We start from the raw sequence: 17054 nt of genomic DNA on the forward strand, positions 1-17054 counted from the left end.
TGTATTTCTGCCAAGTATTATGTTTCCTCTAAGATATTGCAGTTCTGCTAAGTTATTACATTTTCGCAAAGTTCCTTTGCTTCTGCAAAGTTTTTACAATTTCTGCAACTTTTCAGCTTTTTCAGCTAGTTTTTGCAGACAGCTTCAGCTTTAAAGCATCCACACTGCATTTTCGCAGGAAATGCAAATTTTTCTAGTTATTATTATTATTATTATTATTATTCTAGTTGCCACTTTTTGTGCTTTTTTTTGGCACTTAACTACTTCCACAATTTTTATGCTATTTTCACCGTTCAAATTTTATACTATTCTGCTATTTCTGCTAATGATCGCTATGATTTTTGCTATTTTTTGCTATTATACTTTTTAAAATATTAAGCTTTTTTCCTTTAATTTGTCCCATTGAAATGAATGGAAAACTTCCAAAATTCTGCTAAAACTTGCTCTTTTTTGAAACTTAACTACTTCCTCATACTTTCGCCTAGAACAACCATTCAAACTTTAAAATGTTCACAAATTATTGGGCTATTCATGTATGATTCAGCTTTTTCATATCTGTTACAGTTTTCATCTTATCCCTCTTTAAGTTTTCAGTTGCAAAATTGTGATTTTTCACAAAATACATGCGTTGTTATGGTTGCTATGCACTTGGCTTCCAGTGTGCCACTCTAGGTTTCGCAGTCTTCTCTTCATGTCCGAACAACTGTTTGCTACTTGCTCAATTTTCACTCAACTTCCACAAATTATACATCAAAACGTAGATATTTTTGCTGGCTTTCAGAAAATGTCACCATCATTGTTGTGAGATTTATAGAATTTTGGCAAATCTCCTCAGACCAACACAAAGTCGCAAAACTCTCCATAGAAAGTCAATGGAGAGCTTGTTCAAAATCACCGCTTGATTTCTGTAATGAGAGGCATATTCGAATCGTCATATCTCCTTAACGAAGCGAAGTTAAAACATGAGGCTTGTCCCCGTATATCTTCAGACACTCCTGACGCTCACAATTCAAGAATTTCTTTCTCACCTATTACCATTCTGAAATGAGTTGGACTTGTTTGAGGGTAGGAAATTCGTCCTTCGCTCAGATTTCTTCAGATTTCAAACTCTGGAAATGAACCACTTTTTTCTCTCGTCATATCTTTTTAATGGATTTCCACAGAGACCTGAAAATTTCCATGACTGTTCACCAAAGCCTGCTGTCTCTTACGGTGAAAGAATGATATCAATACTCCAAATAGATTTAGAGTTAGAAAGCATTGTTTGAGGGGAAGTCAAGGCAGTTTTTGCTTCGGCTCTACTCAGTTATGGTGCATTACAAGTCAAATATCTTTAATAATTCATATTTTAATGATAAATTGTCAACACTTGAAGATTCCCCCATCTCTTCTGAACAAAACGGTGTAAGAATGACCGTTCTAGCCCCTACGGTTAGGAAATTATGGTCATTTGTTTGAGGGGAGTCTTCACTATGAGAAATAGACTGCAAAAATCCTGTGTCTCTCTCTGTGCTGCGTGCACCTGTTTTGGCGGGAAAAAGTGCACAGGCTCTCTGATTGGTGGATTCAAATTCAGCAGCTCCCAGGCAGCTTGACTGAGCTAGAAACTTACTTCTCTCACCCTTTTTTCAGCTGTCCATTTTGCTTTTCCAATTTTTCTGTTTAAGTTATTACTATTGTGCTAAATCATACTATTTCTGCTATTTTATAAGATTTGTGCCAAATATAGTATTTCTGATTAATTATAATTTTTCTACCAAATCATAGTACAGTATTTTTGCTTTTTATAAGATTTTTATAGGATCTTTATATTGCTTAATATAGTATTTCTGCTTTTTATAGTATTTGTGCTAAAATATAGTATTTCTACTAAATGTAGTATTTATGCTTAATCATACTATTTATGCTTTTTATAGGATTTGTGCCTAATATAGTATTTCTGCTTTTTATAGGATTTGTGCTTAATATAGTATTTCTGCTAAATTATAGTATTTCTGCTTTTTATAGTATTTGTGCTAAAACATAGTATTTCTACTAAATGTAGTATTTATGCTTAATCATACTATTTCTATATATTTCTGCCAGGTCCCCAGGCAGCCAATCTTCTGTGAGGACTGAGACATTCAAATTTTCAAATCAGGGCCTGCAGGGCTTCCCAGCCAATCATATATGTGGGCTGAGGCATTCAAATTTGCATATTGGGGCCTTCATGGCTTCTAAGCCAGCCAATCATATCTGAGGGCTGAGGAATTCAAATCCACAAATCAGGGCCTGCACGGCTTCCCAGCCAGCCAATCATATATGTGGGCTGAGGCATTCAAATTTGCATATTGGGGAATTCGTGGCTTCTAAGTCAACAAGTCATCCATGTCATATATCTCTAAAAATTCATATTTTAATGATAAATTGTCAACACTTGAAGATTCCCCCATCTCTTCTGAACAAAACGGTGTAAGAATGACCGTTCTAGCCCCTACGGTTAGGAAATTATGGTCATTTGTTTGAGGGGAGTCGTCACTATGAGAAATAGACTGCAAAAATCCTGTGTCTCTCTGTGCTGCGTGCACCTGTTTTGGCGGGAAAAAGTGCACAGCCTCTCTGATTGGTGGATTCAAATTCAGCAGCTCCCAGGCTGCTTGACTGAAAACTTGCTTCTCTCTCCCTGTGTCTGTGTGTGTGTGTGTGTGTGTGTGTGTGTGCGCTACAGAGAGAGAGAGAGAGAGAGAGAGAGAAAGCCTTTTTATGGGATGATCTCATTGTAAGATTCAAATTCAATATATTTAGACTGGTTGACTGAATTGGATCTTGTGTGTGTGTCTCTCTGTGCATGTGTGTTTCCATATTTGTGATTGTGTGGCTGTTATATTTTTTTTGCCATTTTTTTTCATTTAACAAGTATATTTGAGGGACCCTTAGCATGTTCAGCATTTTTTCAGCTGTCCATTTTGCTTTTCCAATTTTTCTGTTTAAGTTATTACTATTGTGCTAAATCATACTATTTCTGCTATTTTATAAGATTTGTGCTCAATATAGTATTTCTCCCAAATATAGTATTTCAGATTAATTATAGTTTTTCTACCAAATCATAATACAGTATTTTTGCTTTTTAAAGGATATTTATAGGATTTTTATTTTGCTTAATATAGTATTTCAACTTTTTATACGATTTTTATAGGATATTTATATTGCTTAATATAGTATTTCTGCTTTTTATAGGATTTGTGCTTAATATAGTATTTCCGCTAAATTATAGTATTTCTTCTTTTTATAGTATTTGTGCTAAAACATAGTATTTCTACTAAATGTAGTATTTATGCTTAATCATACTATTTCTGCTTTTTATAGGATTTGTGCCTAATATAGTATTTCTGCTTTTTATAGGATTTGTGCTTAATATAGTATTTCTGCTAAATTATAGTATTTCTGCTTTTTATAGTATTTGTGCTAAAACATAGTATTTCTACTAAATGTAGTATTTATGCTTAATCATACTATTTCTATATATTTCTGCCAGGTCCCCAGGCAGCCAATCCTCTGTGAGGACTGAGACATTCAAATTTTCAAATCAGGGCCTGCACGGCTTCCCAGCCAATCATATATGTGGGCTGAGGCATTCAAATTTGCATATTGGGGAATTCGTGGCTTCTAAGTCAACAAGTCATCCATGTCATATATCTCTAAAAATTCATATTTTAATGATAAATTGTCAACACTTGAAGATTCCCCCATCTCTTCTGAACAAAACGGTGTAAGAATGACCGTTCTAGCCCCTACGGTTAGGAAATTATGGTCATTTGTTTGAGGGGAGTCGTCACTATGAGAAATAGACTGCAAAAATCCTGTGTCTCTCTGTGCTGCGTGCACCTGTTTTGGCGGGAAAAAGTGCACAGCCTCTCTGATTGGTGGATTCAAATTCAGCAGCTCCCAGGCTGCTTGACTGAAAACTTGCTTCTCTCTCCCTGTGTCTGTGTGTGTGTGTGTGTGTGTGTGTGTGTGTGCGCTACAGAGAGAGAGAGAGAGAGAGAGAGAGAAAGCCTTTTTATGGGATGATCTCATTGTAAGATTCAAATTCAATATATTTAGACTGGTTGACTGAATTGGATCTTGTGTGTGTGTCTCTCTGTGCATGTGTGTTTCCATATTTGTGATTGTGTGGCTGTTATATTTTTTTTGCCATTTTTTTTCATTTAACAAGTATATTTGAGGGACCCTTAGCATGTTCAGCATTTTTTCAGCTGTCCATTTTGCTTTTCCAATTTTTCTGTTTAAGTTATTACTATTGTGCTAAATCATACTATTTCTGCTATTTTATAAGATTTGTGCTCAATATAGTATTTCTCCCAAATATAGTATTTCAGATTAATTATAGTTTTTCTACCAAATCATAATACAGTATTTTTGCTTTTTAAAGGATATTTATAGGATTTTTATTTTGCTTAATATAGTATTTCAACTTTTTATACGATTTTTATAGGATATTTATATTGCTTAATATAGTATTTCTGCTTTTTATAGGATTTGTGCTTAATATAGTATTTCCGCTAAATTATAGTATTTCTTCTTTTTATAGTATTTGTGCTAAAACATAGTATTTCTACTAAATGTAGTATTTATGCTTAATCATACTATTTCTGCTTTTTATAGGATTTGTGCCTAATATAGTATTTCTGCTTTTTATAGGATTTGTGCTTAATATAGTATTTCTGCTAAATTATAGTATTTCTGCTTTTTATAGTATTTGTGCTAAAACATAGTATTTCTACTAAATGTAGTATTTATGCTTAATCATACTATTTCTATATATTTCTGCCAGGTCCCCAGGCAGCCAATCCTCTGTGAGGACTGAGACATTCAAATTTTCAAATCAGGGCCTGCACGGCTTCCCAGCCAATCATATATGTGGGCTGAGGCATTCAAATTTGCATATTGGGGCCTTCATGGCTTCTAAGCCAGCCAATCATATCTGAGGGCTGAGGAATTCAAATCCACAAATCAGGGCCTGCACGGCTTCCCAGCCAGCCAATCATATATGTGGGCTGAGGCATTCAAATTTGCATATTGGGGAATTCGTGGCTTCTAAGTCAACAAGTCATCCATGTCATATATCTCAAAAAATTCATATTTTAATGATAAATTGTCAACACTTGAAGATTCCCCCATCTCTTCTGAACAAAACGGTGTAAGAATGACCGTTCTAGCCCCTACGGTTAGGAAATTATGGTCATTTGTTTGAGGGGAGTCGTCACTATGAGAAATAGACTGCAAAAATCCTGCACGGCTTCCCAGCCAGCCAATCATATCTGAGGTCTGCCGTTTTTTCTCTCGTCATATCTCAGCGACAGATGTACAGAGAGCAATGAAAATCGCGGTCAAAGTACACCAAAGTCCGCTGATTCAGCCAGTACAAGAATCATGCTTCTAGTCCACCTAGTTTTTGAGTTACACAACGTTTTGTAACTCCAAAAAACGGCGCTTTTTGCCTCTCACCGCGATCTAATTCTGACTGCTCATCACCCTGTTTTTCAAGGCGCCCGCTCTCTTTCCCAGTGGCGCAGTTGGTAATGACACGGGTCTGCAACCCAGACGTCGTGGGTTCGATTCCACCTTAGTCAACAGGTTTTTTTTTCCATACAAATTAATACACTATCACAGACCAGTAATTCATATTCATCATTTATTACAATTCTGCAAACTTTTAGGATTTTACCAGCTTTTCTAATATGGACCTCACATTCTTGTTAACACTCCATGGCACAAGTACTCTTCCCTTTAGGCTCTGTGTATGTGTGTGTGTATCAATATTTCTCCCATTTTAAAGTATTACTCCTCCATAATTGTATTTCTGTTAAATCAAAGTACTTTTACTACATCTTGGTACTTCTCCTCAATCATAGTATTTCTGCTACTTTTTGGTACTTGTGCTAAATACAGTATTTCTGCTAAATCATACTATTTCTGCTATTTTATAGGATTTGAGGTAAATATAGTATTTCTGCCAAAACATAGTATTTCTACCAAATATAGTATTTCTAATAATTATAGTTTTTCTCCCAAATCATAGTACAGTATTTCTGCTTTTTATAGGATTTGTGCTTAATATAGTATTTCTGCTTTTTATAGGATTTGTGCTTAATATAGTATTTCTGCTTTTTATAGGATTTGTGCTTAATATAGTATTTCTGCTAAATGTAGTATTTCTGCTAAATCATAGTATTTTTGCCAAATCATGGTTTTTGTGCCAAATCATAACATTTGTGTTATGTTATAGTATTACTACTAAGTGGAGGAATTTCTGTCATGTTACAGTATATGTGCTGATTACAGTATTTCTGCTAAATCATAGTATTTCTACTATATTATATTTTTCTTTCTAAATATAGCATTTCTGCTATATAATTGTATTTCTCCTATGTTATAATATTTGTGCTCAACCAGAGTATTTGTGCTGAAACATAGTATTTCTGCCAAATGATAGTATTTCTGTCAAATTATAGTATTTGTGCTAAAACATAGTATTAATTTAAAATGACAATATTCATAGTTCATCACAGTGTCTCTGGTAAATCACAGTATTTCTGCTCTGCTGTACTATTTTTCTAAATCATAGTGTTTCTGTAATGCTTAAGTATTTTTGGCTAAATATATTCTTTCTGTTATCTTATACTATTTCTCCTAAATTCTTGTATTTTTGAGAAGTTATCAAGTTTCTGGTAAGTTACAATATTTCTGCTAAGTTCTGCTATGCTATTGTATTTCTGCCAAGTATTATGTTTCCTCTAAGATATTGCAGTTCTGCTAAGTTATTCCATTTTCGCAAAGTTCCTTTGCTTCTGCAAAGTTTTTACAATTTCTGCAACTTTTCAGCTTTTTCAGCTAGTTTTTGCATACAGCTTCAGCTTTAAGCATCCACACTGCATTTTCGCAGGAAATGCAAATTTTTCTAGTTCTTTATTATTATTGTGTGGATGCTTTATGCATCCACACTATTGAGTTCCTCTTGGGACTTCCGTACACTTTTGGCACTTAACTACTTCCACAATTTTCAGCCGATTTTCACCGTTCAAATTTTAAACTATTCTGCTATTTCTGCTAATGTGTGCTATGTCTTTTGGTATTTTTCACTATTATACTTTTTAAAATATTAAGCTTAATTTGTCCCATTGAAATGAATGGGAAACTTCTGCAATTCTGCTAAAATTTGCTTGTTTTTGAAACTTAACTACTTCCTCATATTTTCACGTTGAACAACCATTCAAACTTTAAAATGTTCTCAAATTATTGGGCTATTCAGGTATAAATCAGCTTTTTCAAATCTTTTACCGTTTTGCTTTTATGCCTCTTAAAGTTTTCAGTTGCAAAATTGTGATTTTTCACAAAATACATGCGTTGTTATGGTTGCTATGCACTTGGCTTCCAGTGTGCCACTGAAGGTTTTGCATTCTTCTCTTCATGTCCGAACAACTTCTTGCTACTTGCTCAATTTTCACTCAACTTCCACAAATTATACATGAAAACGTAGGTATTTTTGCTGCCTTTCAGAAAATGTCACTATCATTGTTGTGGGATTTATAGAATTTTGGCAAATCTCCTCAGACCAACACAAAGTCTCAAAACTCTCCATATAAAGTCAATGGAGGGTTTGTTCAAAATCACCGCTGGATTTCTGTAATGAGAGGCATATTCGAATCGTCATATCTCCTTAACGAAGCGAAGTTAAGACATGAGGCTTGTCCCGGTATATCTTCAGACACTCCTGATGCTCACAATTCAAGAATTTTTTTCTCACCTATTACCGTTCTGAGATGAGTTGGACTTGTTTGAGGGTAGGAAATTCGTCCTTCGCTCAGATTTCTTCAGATTTCAAACTCTGGAAATGAACCACTTTTTTCTCTCGTCATATCTTTTTGATGGTTTTCCACAGAGACCTGAAAATTTCCATGACTGTTCACCAAAGCCTGCTGTCTCTTACGGTGAAAGAATGATATCGATACTCCAAATAGATTTAGAGTTACAAAGCGTTGTTTGAGGGCAAGTCAAGGCAGTTTTCGCTTCGCTCTACTCCGTTATGGTGCATTACAAGTCAAATATCTTCAATAATTCATATTTTAATGATAAATTGTCAACACTTGAAGATTCTCCCATCTCTTCTGAACAAAACGGTGTAAGAATGACTGTTCTAGCCCCTACGGTTAGGAAATTATGGCCATTTGTTTGAGGGGAGTCGTCACTATGAGAAATAGACTGCAAAAATCCTGTGTCTCTCTGTGCTGCGTGCACCTGTTTTGGCGGGAAAAAGTACACAGCCTCTCTGATTGGTGGATTCAAATTCAGCAGCTCTCTCCCTGTGTGTGTGTGTGTGTGTGTGTGTGTGTGTGAGAGAGAGAGAGAGACCCTCTTTAGGGCAGCATCTCATTGTTGGAAAAAAATATAATATATTCAGACTGATTGACTGGCATAGACCCTCCGTGTGTCTCTCTCTCTGTGCATTTGTGTATACATATTTGATTTTGTGTGTATCTGTTGGCTGTTCCTTCTTGTTTTTTAAATTTATTTTTATTTCTTTATTTTTTTTTCACAGGTGAACAACAATTAATTTTGAGGGAATTTAACCATGTTCCGTTTTTTTTTCAGCTTGTCATCTTACTTTTCCAGTATTTTCACTTAAGTTATTACTATTCTGCTCAATCATAGTATTTGTTCTAAATCATTGTTATTATGCTATATTGTAGTATTTCTGCTAAATCATAGTATTTCTACTATATTATATTTTTCTTTCTAAATAAAGCATTTCTGCTATATAATTGTATTTCTGCTATGTTATAATATTTGTGCTAAAACAGAGTATTTGTGCTGAGACATAGTATTTCTGCCAAATGATAGTATTTCTGTCAAATTATAGTATTTGTGCTAAAACATAGTATTAATTTAAAATGACAATATTCATAGTTCATCACAGTGTCTCTGGTAAAACACAGTATTTCTGCTATGTTGTACTATTTTTCTAAATCATAGTGTTTCCGTAATGTTTAAGTATTTTTGGCTAAATATATTCTTTCTGTTATCTTATACTATTTCTCCTAAATTCTTGTATTTTTAAGAAGTTATCATGTTTCTGGTAAGTTACAATATTTCTGCAAAGTTCTGCTATGCTATTGTATTTCTGCCAAGTATTATATTTCCTCTAAGATATTGCAGTTCTACTAAGTTATTCCATTTTAGCAAAGTTCCTTTGCTTCTGCAAAGTTTTTACAATTTCTGTAACTTTTCAGCTTTTTCAGCTAGTTTTTGCAGACAGCTTCAGCTTTAAAGCATCCACACTGCATTTTCGCAGGAAATGCAAATTTTTTTTCTAGTTCTAGTTGCTTCCGTACGTTTTTTGGACTTTAACTACTTCCACAATTTTTGTGCTATTTTCACCGTTCAAATTTTAAACGATTCAGCTTTTTCTGCCTAAGACTGGTATGACTTTTGGTATTTATAACTATTATACTTTTTAAAATATTAAGCTTTTTTCCTTTAATTTGTCCCATTGAAATGAATGGGAAACTTCTGCAATTCTGCTAAAATTTGCTTGTTTTTGAAACTTAACTACTTCCTCATACTTTCGCCTAGAACAACCATTCAAACTTTAAAATGTTCACAAATTATTGGGCTATTCATGTATTATTCGGCTTTTTCAAATCTTTTACCGTTTTACTTTTATGCCTCTCAAAGTTTTGAGTTGCACAATTGTGATTTTTCACAAAATACATGCGTTGTTATGGTTGCTATGCACTTGGCTTCCAGTGTGCCACTGAAGGTTTTGCATTCTTCTCTTCATGTCCGAACAACTTCTTGCTACTTGCTCAATTTTCACTCAACTTCCACAAATTATACATCAAAACGTAGGTACTTTTGCTGCCTTTCAGAAAATGTCACTATCATTGTTGTGGGATTCATAGAATTTTCGCAAATCTCCTCAGACCAACACAAAGTCGGAAAACTCTCCATAGAAAGTCAATGGAGAGTTTGTTCAAAATCACCGCTGGATTTCTGTAATGAGAGGCATATTCGAATCGTCATATCTCCTTAACGAAGCGAAGTTAAGACATAAGGCTTGTCCCGGTATATCTTCAGACACTCCTGACGCTCACAATTCAAGAATTGTTTTCTCACCTATTACCATTTGGCCATGAATTACGTTTGTTTGAGGGTAGGAAATTCGTCCTTCGCTCGGATTTCTTCAGATTTCAAACTCTGGAAATGAACCACTTTTTTCTCTCGTCATATCTTTTTGATAGATTTCCACAAAGACCTGAAAATTTCCATGACTGTTCACCAAAGGCTGCTGTCTCTTACGGTGAAAGAATGATATCGATGCTTCAAATAGATTTCGAGTTACAAAGCGTTGTTTGAGGGCAAGTCAAGGCAGTTTTTGCTTCGCTCTACTCAGTTATGGTGCATTAGAAGTCAAATATCTTTAATAATTCATATTTTAATGATAAATTGTCAACACTGGAAGATTCCCCCATCTCTTCTGAACAAAACGGTGTAAGAATGACCGTTCTAGCCCCTACGGTTAGGAAATTATGGTCATTTGTTTGAGGGGAGTCCTCACTATGAGAAATAGACTGCAAAAATCCTGTGTCTCTCTGTGCTGCGTGCACCTGTTTTGGCGGGAAAAAGTACACAGGCTCTCTGATTGGTGGATTCAAATTCAGCAGCTCCCAGGCTGCTTGACTGAAAACTTGTTTCTCTCTCCCTGTGTGTGTGTGTGTTTGTGTTTGTGTGTGTGTGTGTGTGTGCTACAGAGAGAGAGAGAGAGAGAGAGAAGAGAGAGAGAAAGTCTTTTTATGGGATGATCTCATTGTAAGATTCAAATTCAATATATTTAGACTGGTTGACTGAATTGGATCTTTTCTGTGTGTGTGTGTGTGTGTGTGTGTATGTGTGACAGAGAGAGAGAGAGAGAGAGAGAGAGCCTTTTTATGGGATGATCTCATTGTAAGATTCAAATTCAATATATTTAGACTGGTTGACTGAATTGGATCTTGTGTGTGTGTCTCTATGTGCATGTGTGTTTCCATATTTGTGATTGTGTGGCTGTTATATTTTTTTTTTGCCGATTTTTTTCATTTAACAAGTATATTTGAGGGACCCTCAGCATGTTCAGCATTTTTTCAGCTGTCCATTTTGCTTTTCCAATTTTTCTGTTTAAGTTATTACTATTGTGCTAAATCATACTATTTCTGCTATTTTATAAGATTTGTGCCAAATATAGTATTTCTGATCAATTATAATTTTTCTACCAAATCATAGTACAGTATTTCTGCTTTTTATAGGATTTGTGCTTAATATAGTATTTCTGCTAAATTATAGTATTTCTTCTTTTTATAGTATTTGTGCTAAAACATAGTATTTCTACTAAATGTAGTATTTATGCTTAATCATAGTATTTCTGCTTTTTATAGGATTTGTGCCTAATATAGTATTCCTGCTCAATTATAGTATTTCTGCTTTTTATACTATTTGTGCTAAAACATAGTATTTTTACTAAATGTAGTATTTATGCTTAATCATACTATTTCTGCTTTTTATAGGATTTGTGCCTAATATAGTATTTCTGCTAAATTATAGTATTTCTTCTTTTTATAGTATTTGTGCTAAAACATAGTATTTCTACTAAATGTAGTATTTATGCTTAATCATACTATTTCTATATATTTCTGCCAGGTCCCCAGGCAGCCAATCCTCTGTGAGGACTGAGACATTCAAATTTTCAAATCAGGGCCTGCACGGCTTCCCAGCCAATCATATATGTGGGCTGAGGCATTCAAATTTGCATATTGGGGCCTTCATGGCTTCTAAGCCAGCCAATCATATCTGAGGGCTGAGGAATTCAAATCCACAAATCAGGGCCTGCACGGCTTCCCAGCCAGCCAATCATATATGTGGGCTGGGGCATTCAAATTTGCATATTGGGAATTCGTGGCTTCTAAGTCAACAAGTCATCCATGTCATATATCTCTAAAAATTCATATTTTAATGATAAATTGTCAACACTTGAAGATTCCCCAATCTCTTCTGAACAAAACGGTGTAAGAATGACCGTTCTAGCCCCTACGGTTAGGAAATTATGGTCATTTGTTTGAGGGGAGTCGTCACTATGAGAAATAGACTGCAAAAATCCTGTGTCTCTCTCTGTGCTGCGTGCACCAAAGTACACAGCCTCTCTGATTGGTGGATTCAAATTTAGCAGCTCCCAGGCTGCCTGACTGAGCTTGAAACTTGCTTCTCTCTCCCTCTGTGTGTGTGTGTGTGTGTGTGTGTGTGTGTGTGTGTGTGTGTGTGTGTGACAGAGAGAGAGAGAGAGAGAGAGAGAAAGCCTTTTTATGGGATGATCTCATTGTAAGATTTAAATTCAATATATTTAGACTGGTTGACTGAATTGGATCTTGTGTGTGTGTGTGTGTGTGTGTGTGTGTGTGTGTGTGTGTTTGTGTGACAGAGAGAGAGAGAGAGAGAGAGAGAGAGACCCTCTCTAGGGCAGCATGTCATTGTTGGAAAAGAATATAATATATTCAGACTGGTTGACTGGCATAGACCCTCCGTGTGTCTCTCTCTCTGTGCATTTGTGTATACATATTTGATTTTATGTGTATCTGTTGGCTGTTCCTTCTTGTTTTTTAAATTTATTTTTATTTCTTTATTTTTTTTTCACAGGTGAACAACAATTAGTTTTGAGGGAACTTAACCATGTTCCGTTCTTTTTTTCAGCTTGTCATCTTACTTTTCCAGTATTTTCACTTAAGTTATTACTATTCTGCTCAATCATAGTATTTGTTCTAAATCATTGTTATTATGCTATATTGTAGTATTTCTGCTAAATCATACTATTTCTACTATATTATATTTTTCTTTCTAAATATAGCATTTCTGCTATATAATTGTATTTCTGCTATGTTATAATATTTGTGCTAAAACAGAGTATTTGTGCTGAAACATAGTATTTCTGCCAAATGATAGTATTTCTGTCAAATTATAGTATTTGTGCTAAAACATAGTATTAATTTAAAATGACAATATTCATAGTTCATCACAGTGTCTCTGGTAAAACACAGTATTTCTGCTATGTTGTACTATTTTTCTAAATCATAGTGTTTCCGTAATGTTTAAGTATTTTTGGCTAAATATATTCTTTCTGTTATCTTATATTATTTCTCCTAAATTCTTGTATTTTTGAGAAGTTATCATGTTTCTGGTAAGTTACAATATTTCTGCAAAGTTCTGCTATGCTATTGCATTTCTGCCAAGTATTATGTTTCCTCTAAGATATTGCAGTTCTGCTAAGTTATTCCATTTTAGCAAAGTTCCTTTGCTTCTGCAAAGTTTTTACAATTTCTGCAACTTTTCAGCTTTTTCAGCTAGTTTTTGCATACAGCTTCAGCTTTAAAGCATCCACACTGCATTTTCGCAGGAAATGCAAATTTTTCTAGTTGTGTGGATGCTTTAAGCATCCACACTATTGAGTTCCTGTTTCTCTTTATTCTTTATTATTGTGTGGATGCTTTAAGCATCCACACTATTGAGTTCCTCTTGGGACTTCCGTACACTTTTTGGCACTTAACTACTTCCACAATTTTCAGCCGATTTTCACCGTTCAAATTTTAAACTATTCTGCTATTTCTGCTAATGTGTGCTATGTCTTTTGGTATTTTTCACTACTATACTTTTTAAAATATTAAGCTTAATTTGTCCCATTGAAATGAATGGGAAACTTCTGCAATTCTGCTAAAATTTGCTTGTTTTTGAAACTTAACTACTTCCTCATATTTTCACGTAGAACAACCATTCAAACTTTAAAATGTTCTCAAATTATTGGGCTATTCAGGTATAAATCAGCTTTTTCAAATCTTTTACCGTTTTACTTTTATGCCTCTTAAAGTTTTCAGTTGCAAAATTGTGATTTTTCACAAAATACATGCGTTGGTATGGTTGCTATGCACTTGGCTTCAAGTGTGCCACTGAAGGTTTTGCAGTCTTCTCTTCATGTCCGAACAACTTCTTGCTACTTGCTCAATTTTCACTCAACTTCCACAAATTATACATCAAAACGTAGGTATTTTTGCTGGCTTTCCGAAAATGTCACTATCATTGTTGTGGGATTTATAGAATTTTGGCAAATCTCCTCAGACCAACACAAAGTCGCAAAACTCTCCATAGAAAGTCAATGGAGAGCTTGTTCAAAATCACCGCTTGATTTCTGTAATGAGAGGCATATTCGAATCGTCATATCTCCTTAACGAAGCAAAGTTAAGACATGAGGCTTGTCCCAGTATATCTTCAGACACTCTTGACGCTCACAATTCAAGAATTATTTTCTCACCTATTACCGTTCTGAAATGAGTTAGACTTGTTTGAGGGTAGGAAATTCGTCCTTCGCTCAGATTTCTTCAGATTTCAAACTCTGGAAATGAACCACTTTTTTCTCTCGTCATATCTTTTTAATGGATTTCCACAGAGACCTGCAAATTTCCATGATTGTTCACCAAAGCCTGCTGTCTCTTACGGTGAAAGAATGATATTGATACTCCAAATAGATTTAGAGTTAGAAAGCGTTGTTTGAGGGCAAGTCAAGGCAGTTTTTGCTTTGCTCTACTCAGTTATGGTGCATTAGAAGTCAAATATCTTTAATAATTCATATTTTAATGATAAATTGTCAACACCTTAAGATTCCCCCATCTCTTCTGAACAAAACGGTGAGAAATAGACTGCAAAAATCCTGTGTCTCTCTGTGCTGCGTGCACCTGTTTTGGTGGGAAAAAGTGCACAGGCTCTCTGATTGGTGGATTCAAATTCAGCAGCTCCCAGGCTGCTTGACTGAGCTAGAAACTTACTTCTCTCACCCTGTGTGTGTGTGTGTGTGTGTGTGTGACAGAGAGAGAGAGAGAGAGAGAGAGAGAGAGCCTTTTTATGGGATGATCTCATTGTAAGATTTAAATTCAATATATTTAGACTGGTTGACTGAATTGGATCTTGTGTGTGTGTGTGTGTGTGTGTGTGTGTATGTGTGTGTGTGTGTGTGTGTGTGTGTGTGTGTGTGTGACAGAGAGAGAGAGAGAGAGAGAGAGAGAGAAAGCCTTTTTATGGGATGATCTCATTGTAAGATTCAAATTCAATATATTTAGACTGGTTGACTGAATTGGATCTTGTGTGAGTCTCTCTCTGTGCATGTGTGTTTCCATATGTGTCCATATTTGTGATTGTGTGGCTGTTATATTTTTTTTTTGCCGATTTTTTTCATTTAACAAGTATATTTGAGGGACCCTTAGCATGTTCAGCATTTTTTCAGCTGTCCATTTTGCTTTTCCAATTTTTCTGTTTAAGTTATTACTATTGTGCTAAATCATAGCATTTCTGCTGTTTTATAAGATTTGTGCTAAATATAGTATTTCTGATTAATTATAGTTTTTCTACCAAATCATAGTACAGTATTTTTGCTTTTTATAGGATTTTTATAGGATATTTATATTGCTTAATATAGTATTTCTGCTTTTTATAGGATTTGTGCTTAATATAGTATTTCTGCTAAATGTAGTATTTATGCTTAATCATAGTATTTCTATATATTTCTGCCAGGTCCCCAGGCAGCCAATCCTCTGTGAGGACTGAGGCATTCAAATTTACATATCAGGGCCTGCACGGCTTCCCAGCCAGCCAATCATATCTTAGGGATGAGACATTCAAATTTACAAATCAGGGCCTGGACGGCTTCCCAGCCAGCCAATCATATATGTGGGCTGAGGCATTCAAATTTGCATATTGGGGCCTTCGTGGCTTCTAAGCCAACAAGTCATCGATGTCATATATCTCTAAAAATTCATATTTTAATGATAAATTGTCAACACTTGACGATTCCCCCATCTCTTCTGAACAAAACGGTGTAAGAATGACCGTTCTGGCCAATACAGTTAGGAAATTATGGTCATTTGTTTGAGGGGAATCCTCACTATGAGAAATAGACTGCAAAAATCCTGTCTCTGTGCTGCGTGTGTGCACCTGTTTTGGCGGGAAAAAGTACACAGCCTCTGTGGATTCAAATTTAGCAGCTCCCAGGCTGCTTGACTGAAAACATGCTTCTCTCTCCCTGTGTGTGTGTGTGTGTGTGTGTGTGTGTGCATGAGAGCGAGAGAGAGAGAGAGAGAGAGAGAGAGACCCTCTTTAGGGCAGCATCTCATTGTTGGAAAAAAATATCATATATTCAGACTGGTTGACTGGCATAGACCCTCCGTGTGTCTCTCTCTCTGTGCATTTGTGTATTCATATTTGATTTTGTGTGTATCTGTTGGCTGTTCCTTCTTGTTTTTTAAATTAATTTTTATTTCTTTATTTTTTTTTCACAGAAGAACAACAATTAGTTTTGAGGGAACTTAACCATGTTCCGTTTTTTTTTCAGCTTGTCATCTTACTTTTCCAGTATTTTCACTTAAGTTATTACTATTCTGCTCAATCATAGTATTTGTTCTAAATCATTGTTATTATGCTATATTGTAGTATTTCTGCTAAATCATACTATTTCTACTATATTATATTTTTCTTTCTAAATATAGCATTTCTGCTATATAATTGTATTTCTGCTATCTTATAATATTTGTGCTAAACCAGAGTATTTGTGCTGAAACATAGTATTGATTTAAAATTACAATATTCATAGTTCATCACAGTGTCTCTGGTAAATCACAGTATTTCTGCTCTGTTGTACTATTTTTCTAAATCATAGTGTTTCTGTAATGCTTAAGTATTTTTGGCTAAATATATTCTTTCTGTTATCTTATACTATTTCTCCTAAATTCTTGTATTTTTGAGAAGTTATCATGTTTCTGGTAAGTTACAATATTTCTGCTAAGTTCTGCTATGCTATTGTATTTCTGCCAAGTATTATGTTTCCTCTAAGATATTGCAGTTCTGCTAAGTTATTCCATTTTAGCAAAGTTCCTTTGCTTCTGCAAAGTTTTTACAATTTCTGCAACTTTTCAGCTTTTTCAGCTAGTTTTTGCAGACAGCTTCAGCTTTAA

This window comes from Perissodus microlepis, chromosome 19 (genome assembly GCF_051167445.1).
Source record: "Perissodus microlepis isolate ML-2025 ecotype Zambia chromosome 19, ASM5116744v1, whole genome shotgun sequence".
Taxonomy (NCBI): Eukaryota; Metazoa; Chordata; class Actinopteri; order Cichliformes; family Cichlidae; genus Perissodus; species Perissodus microlepis.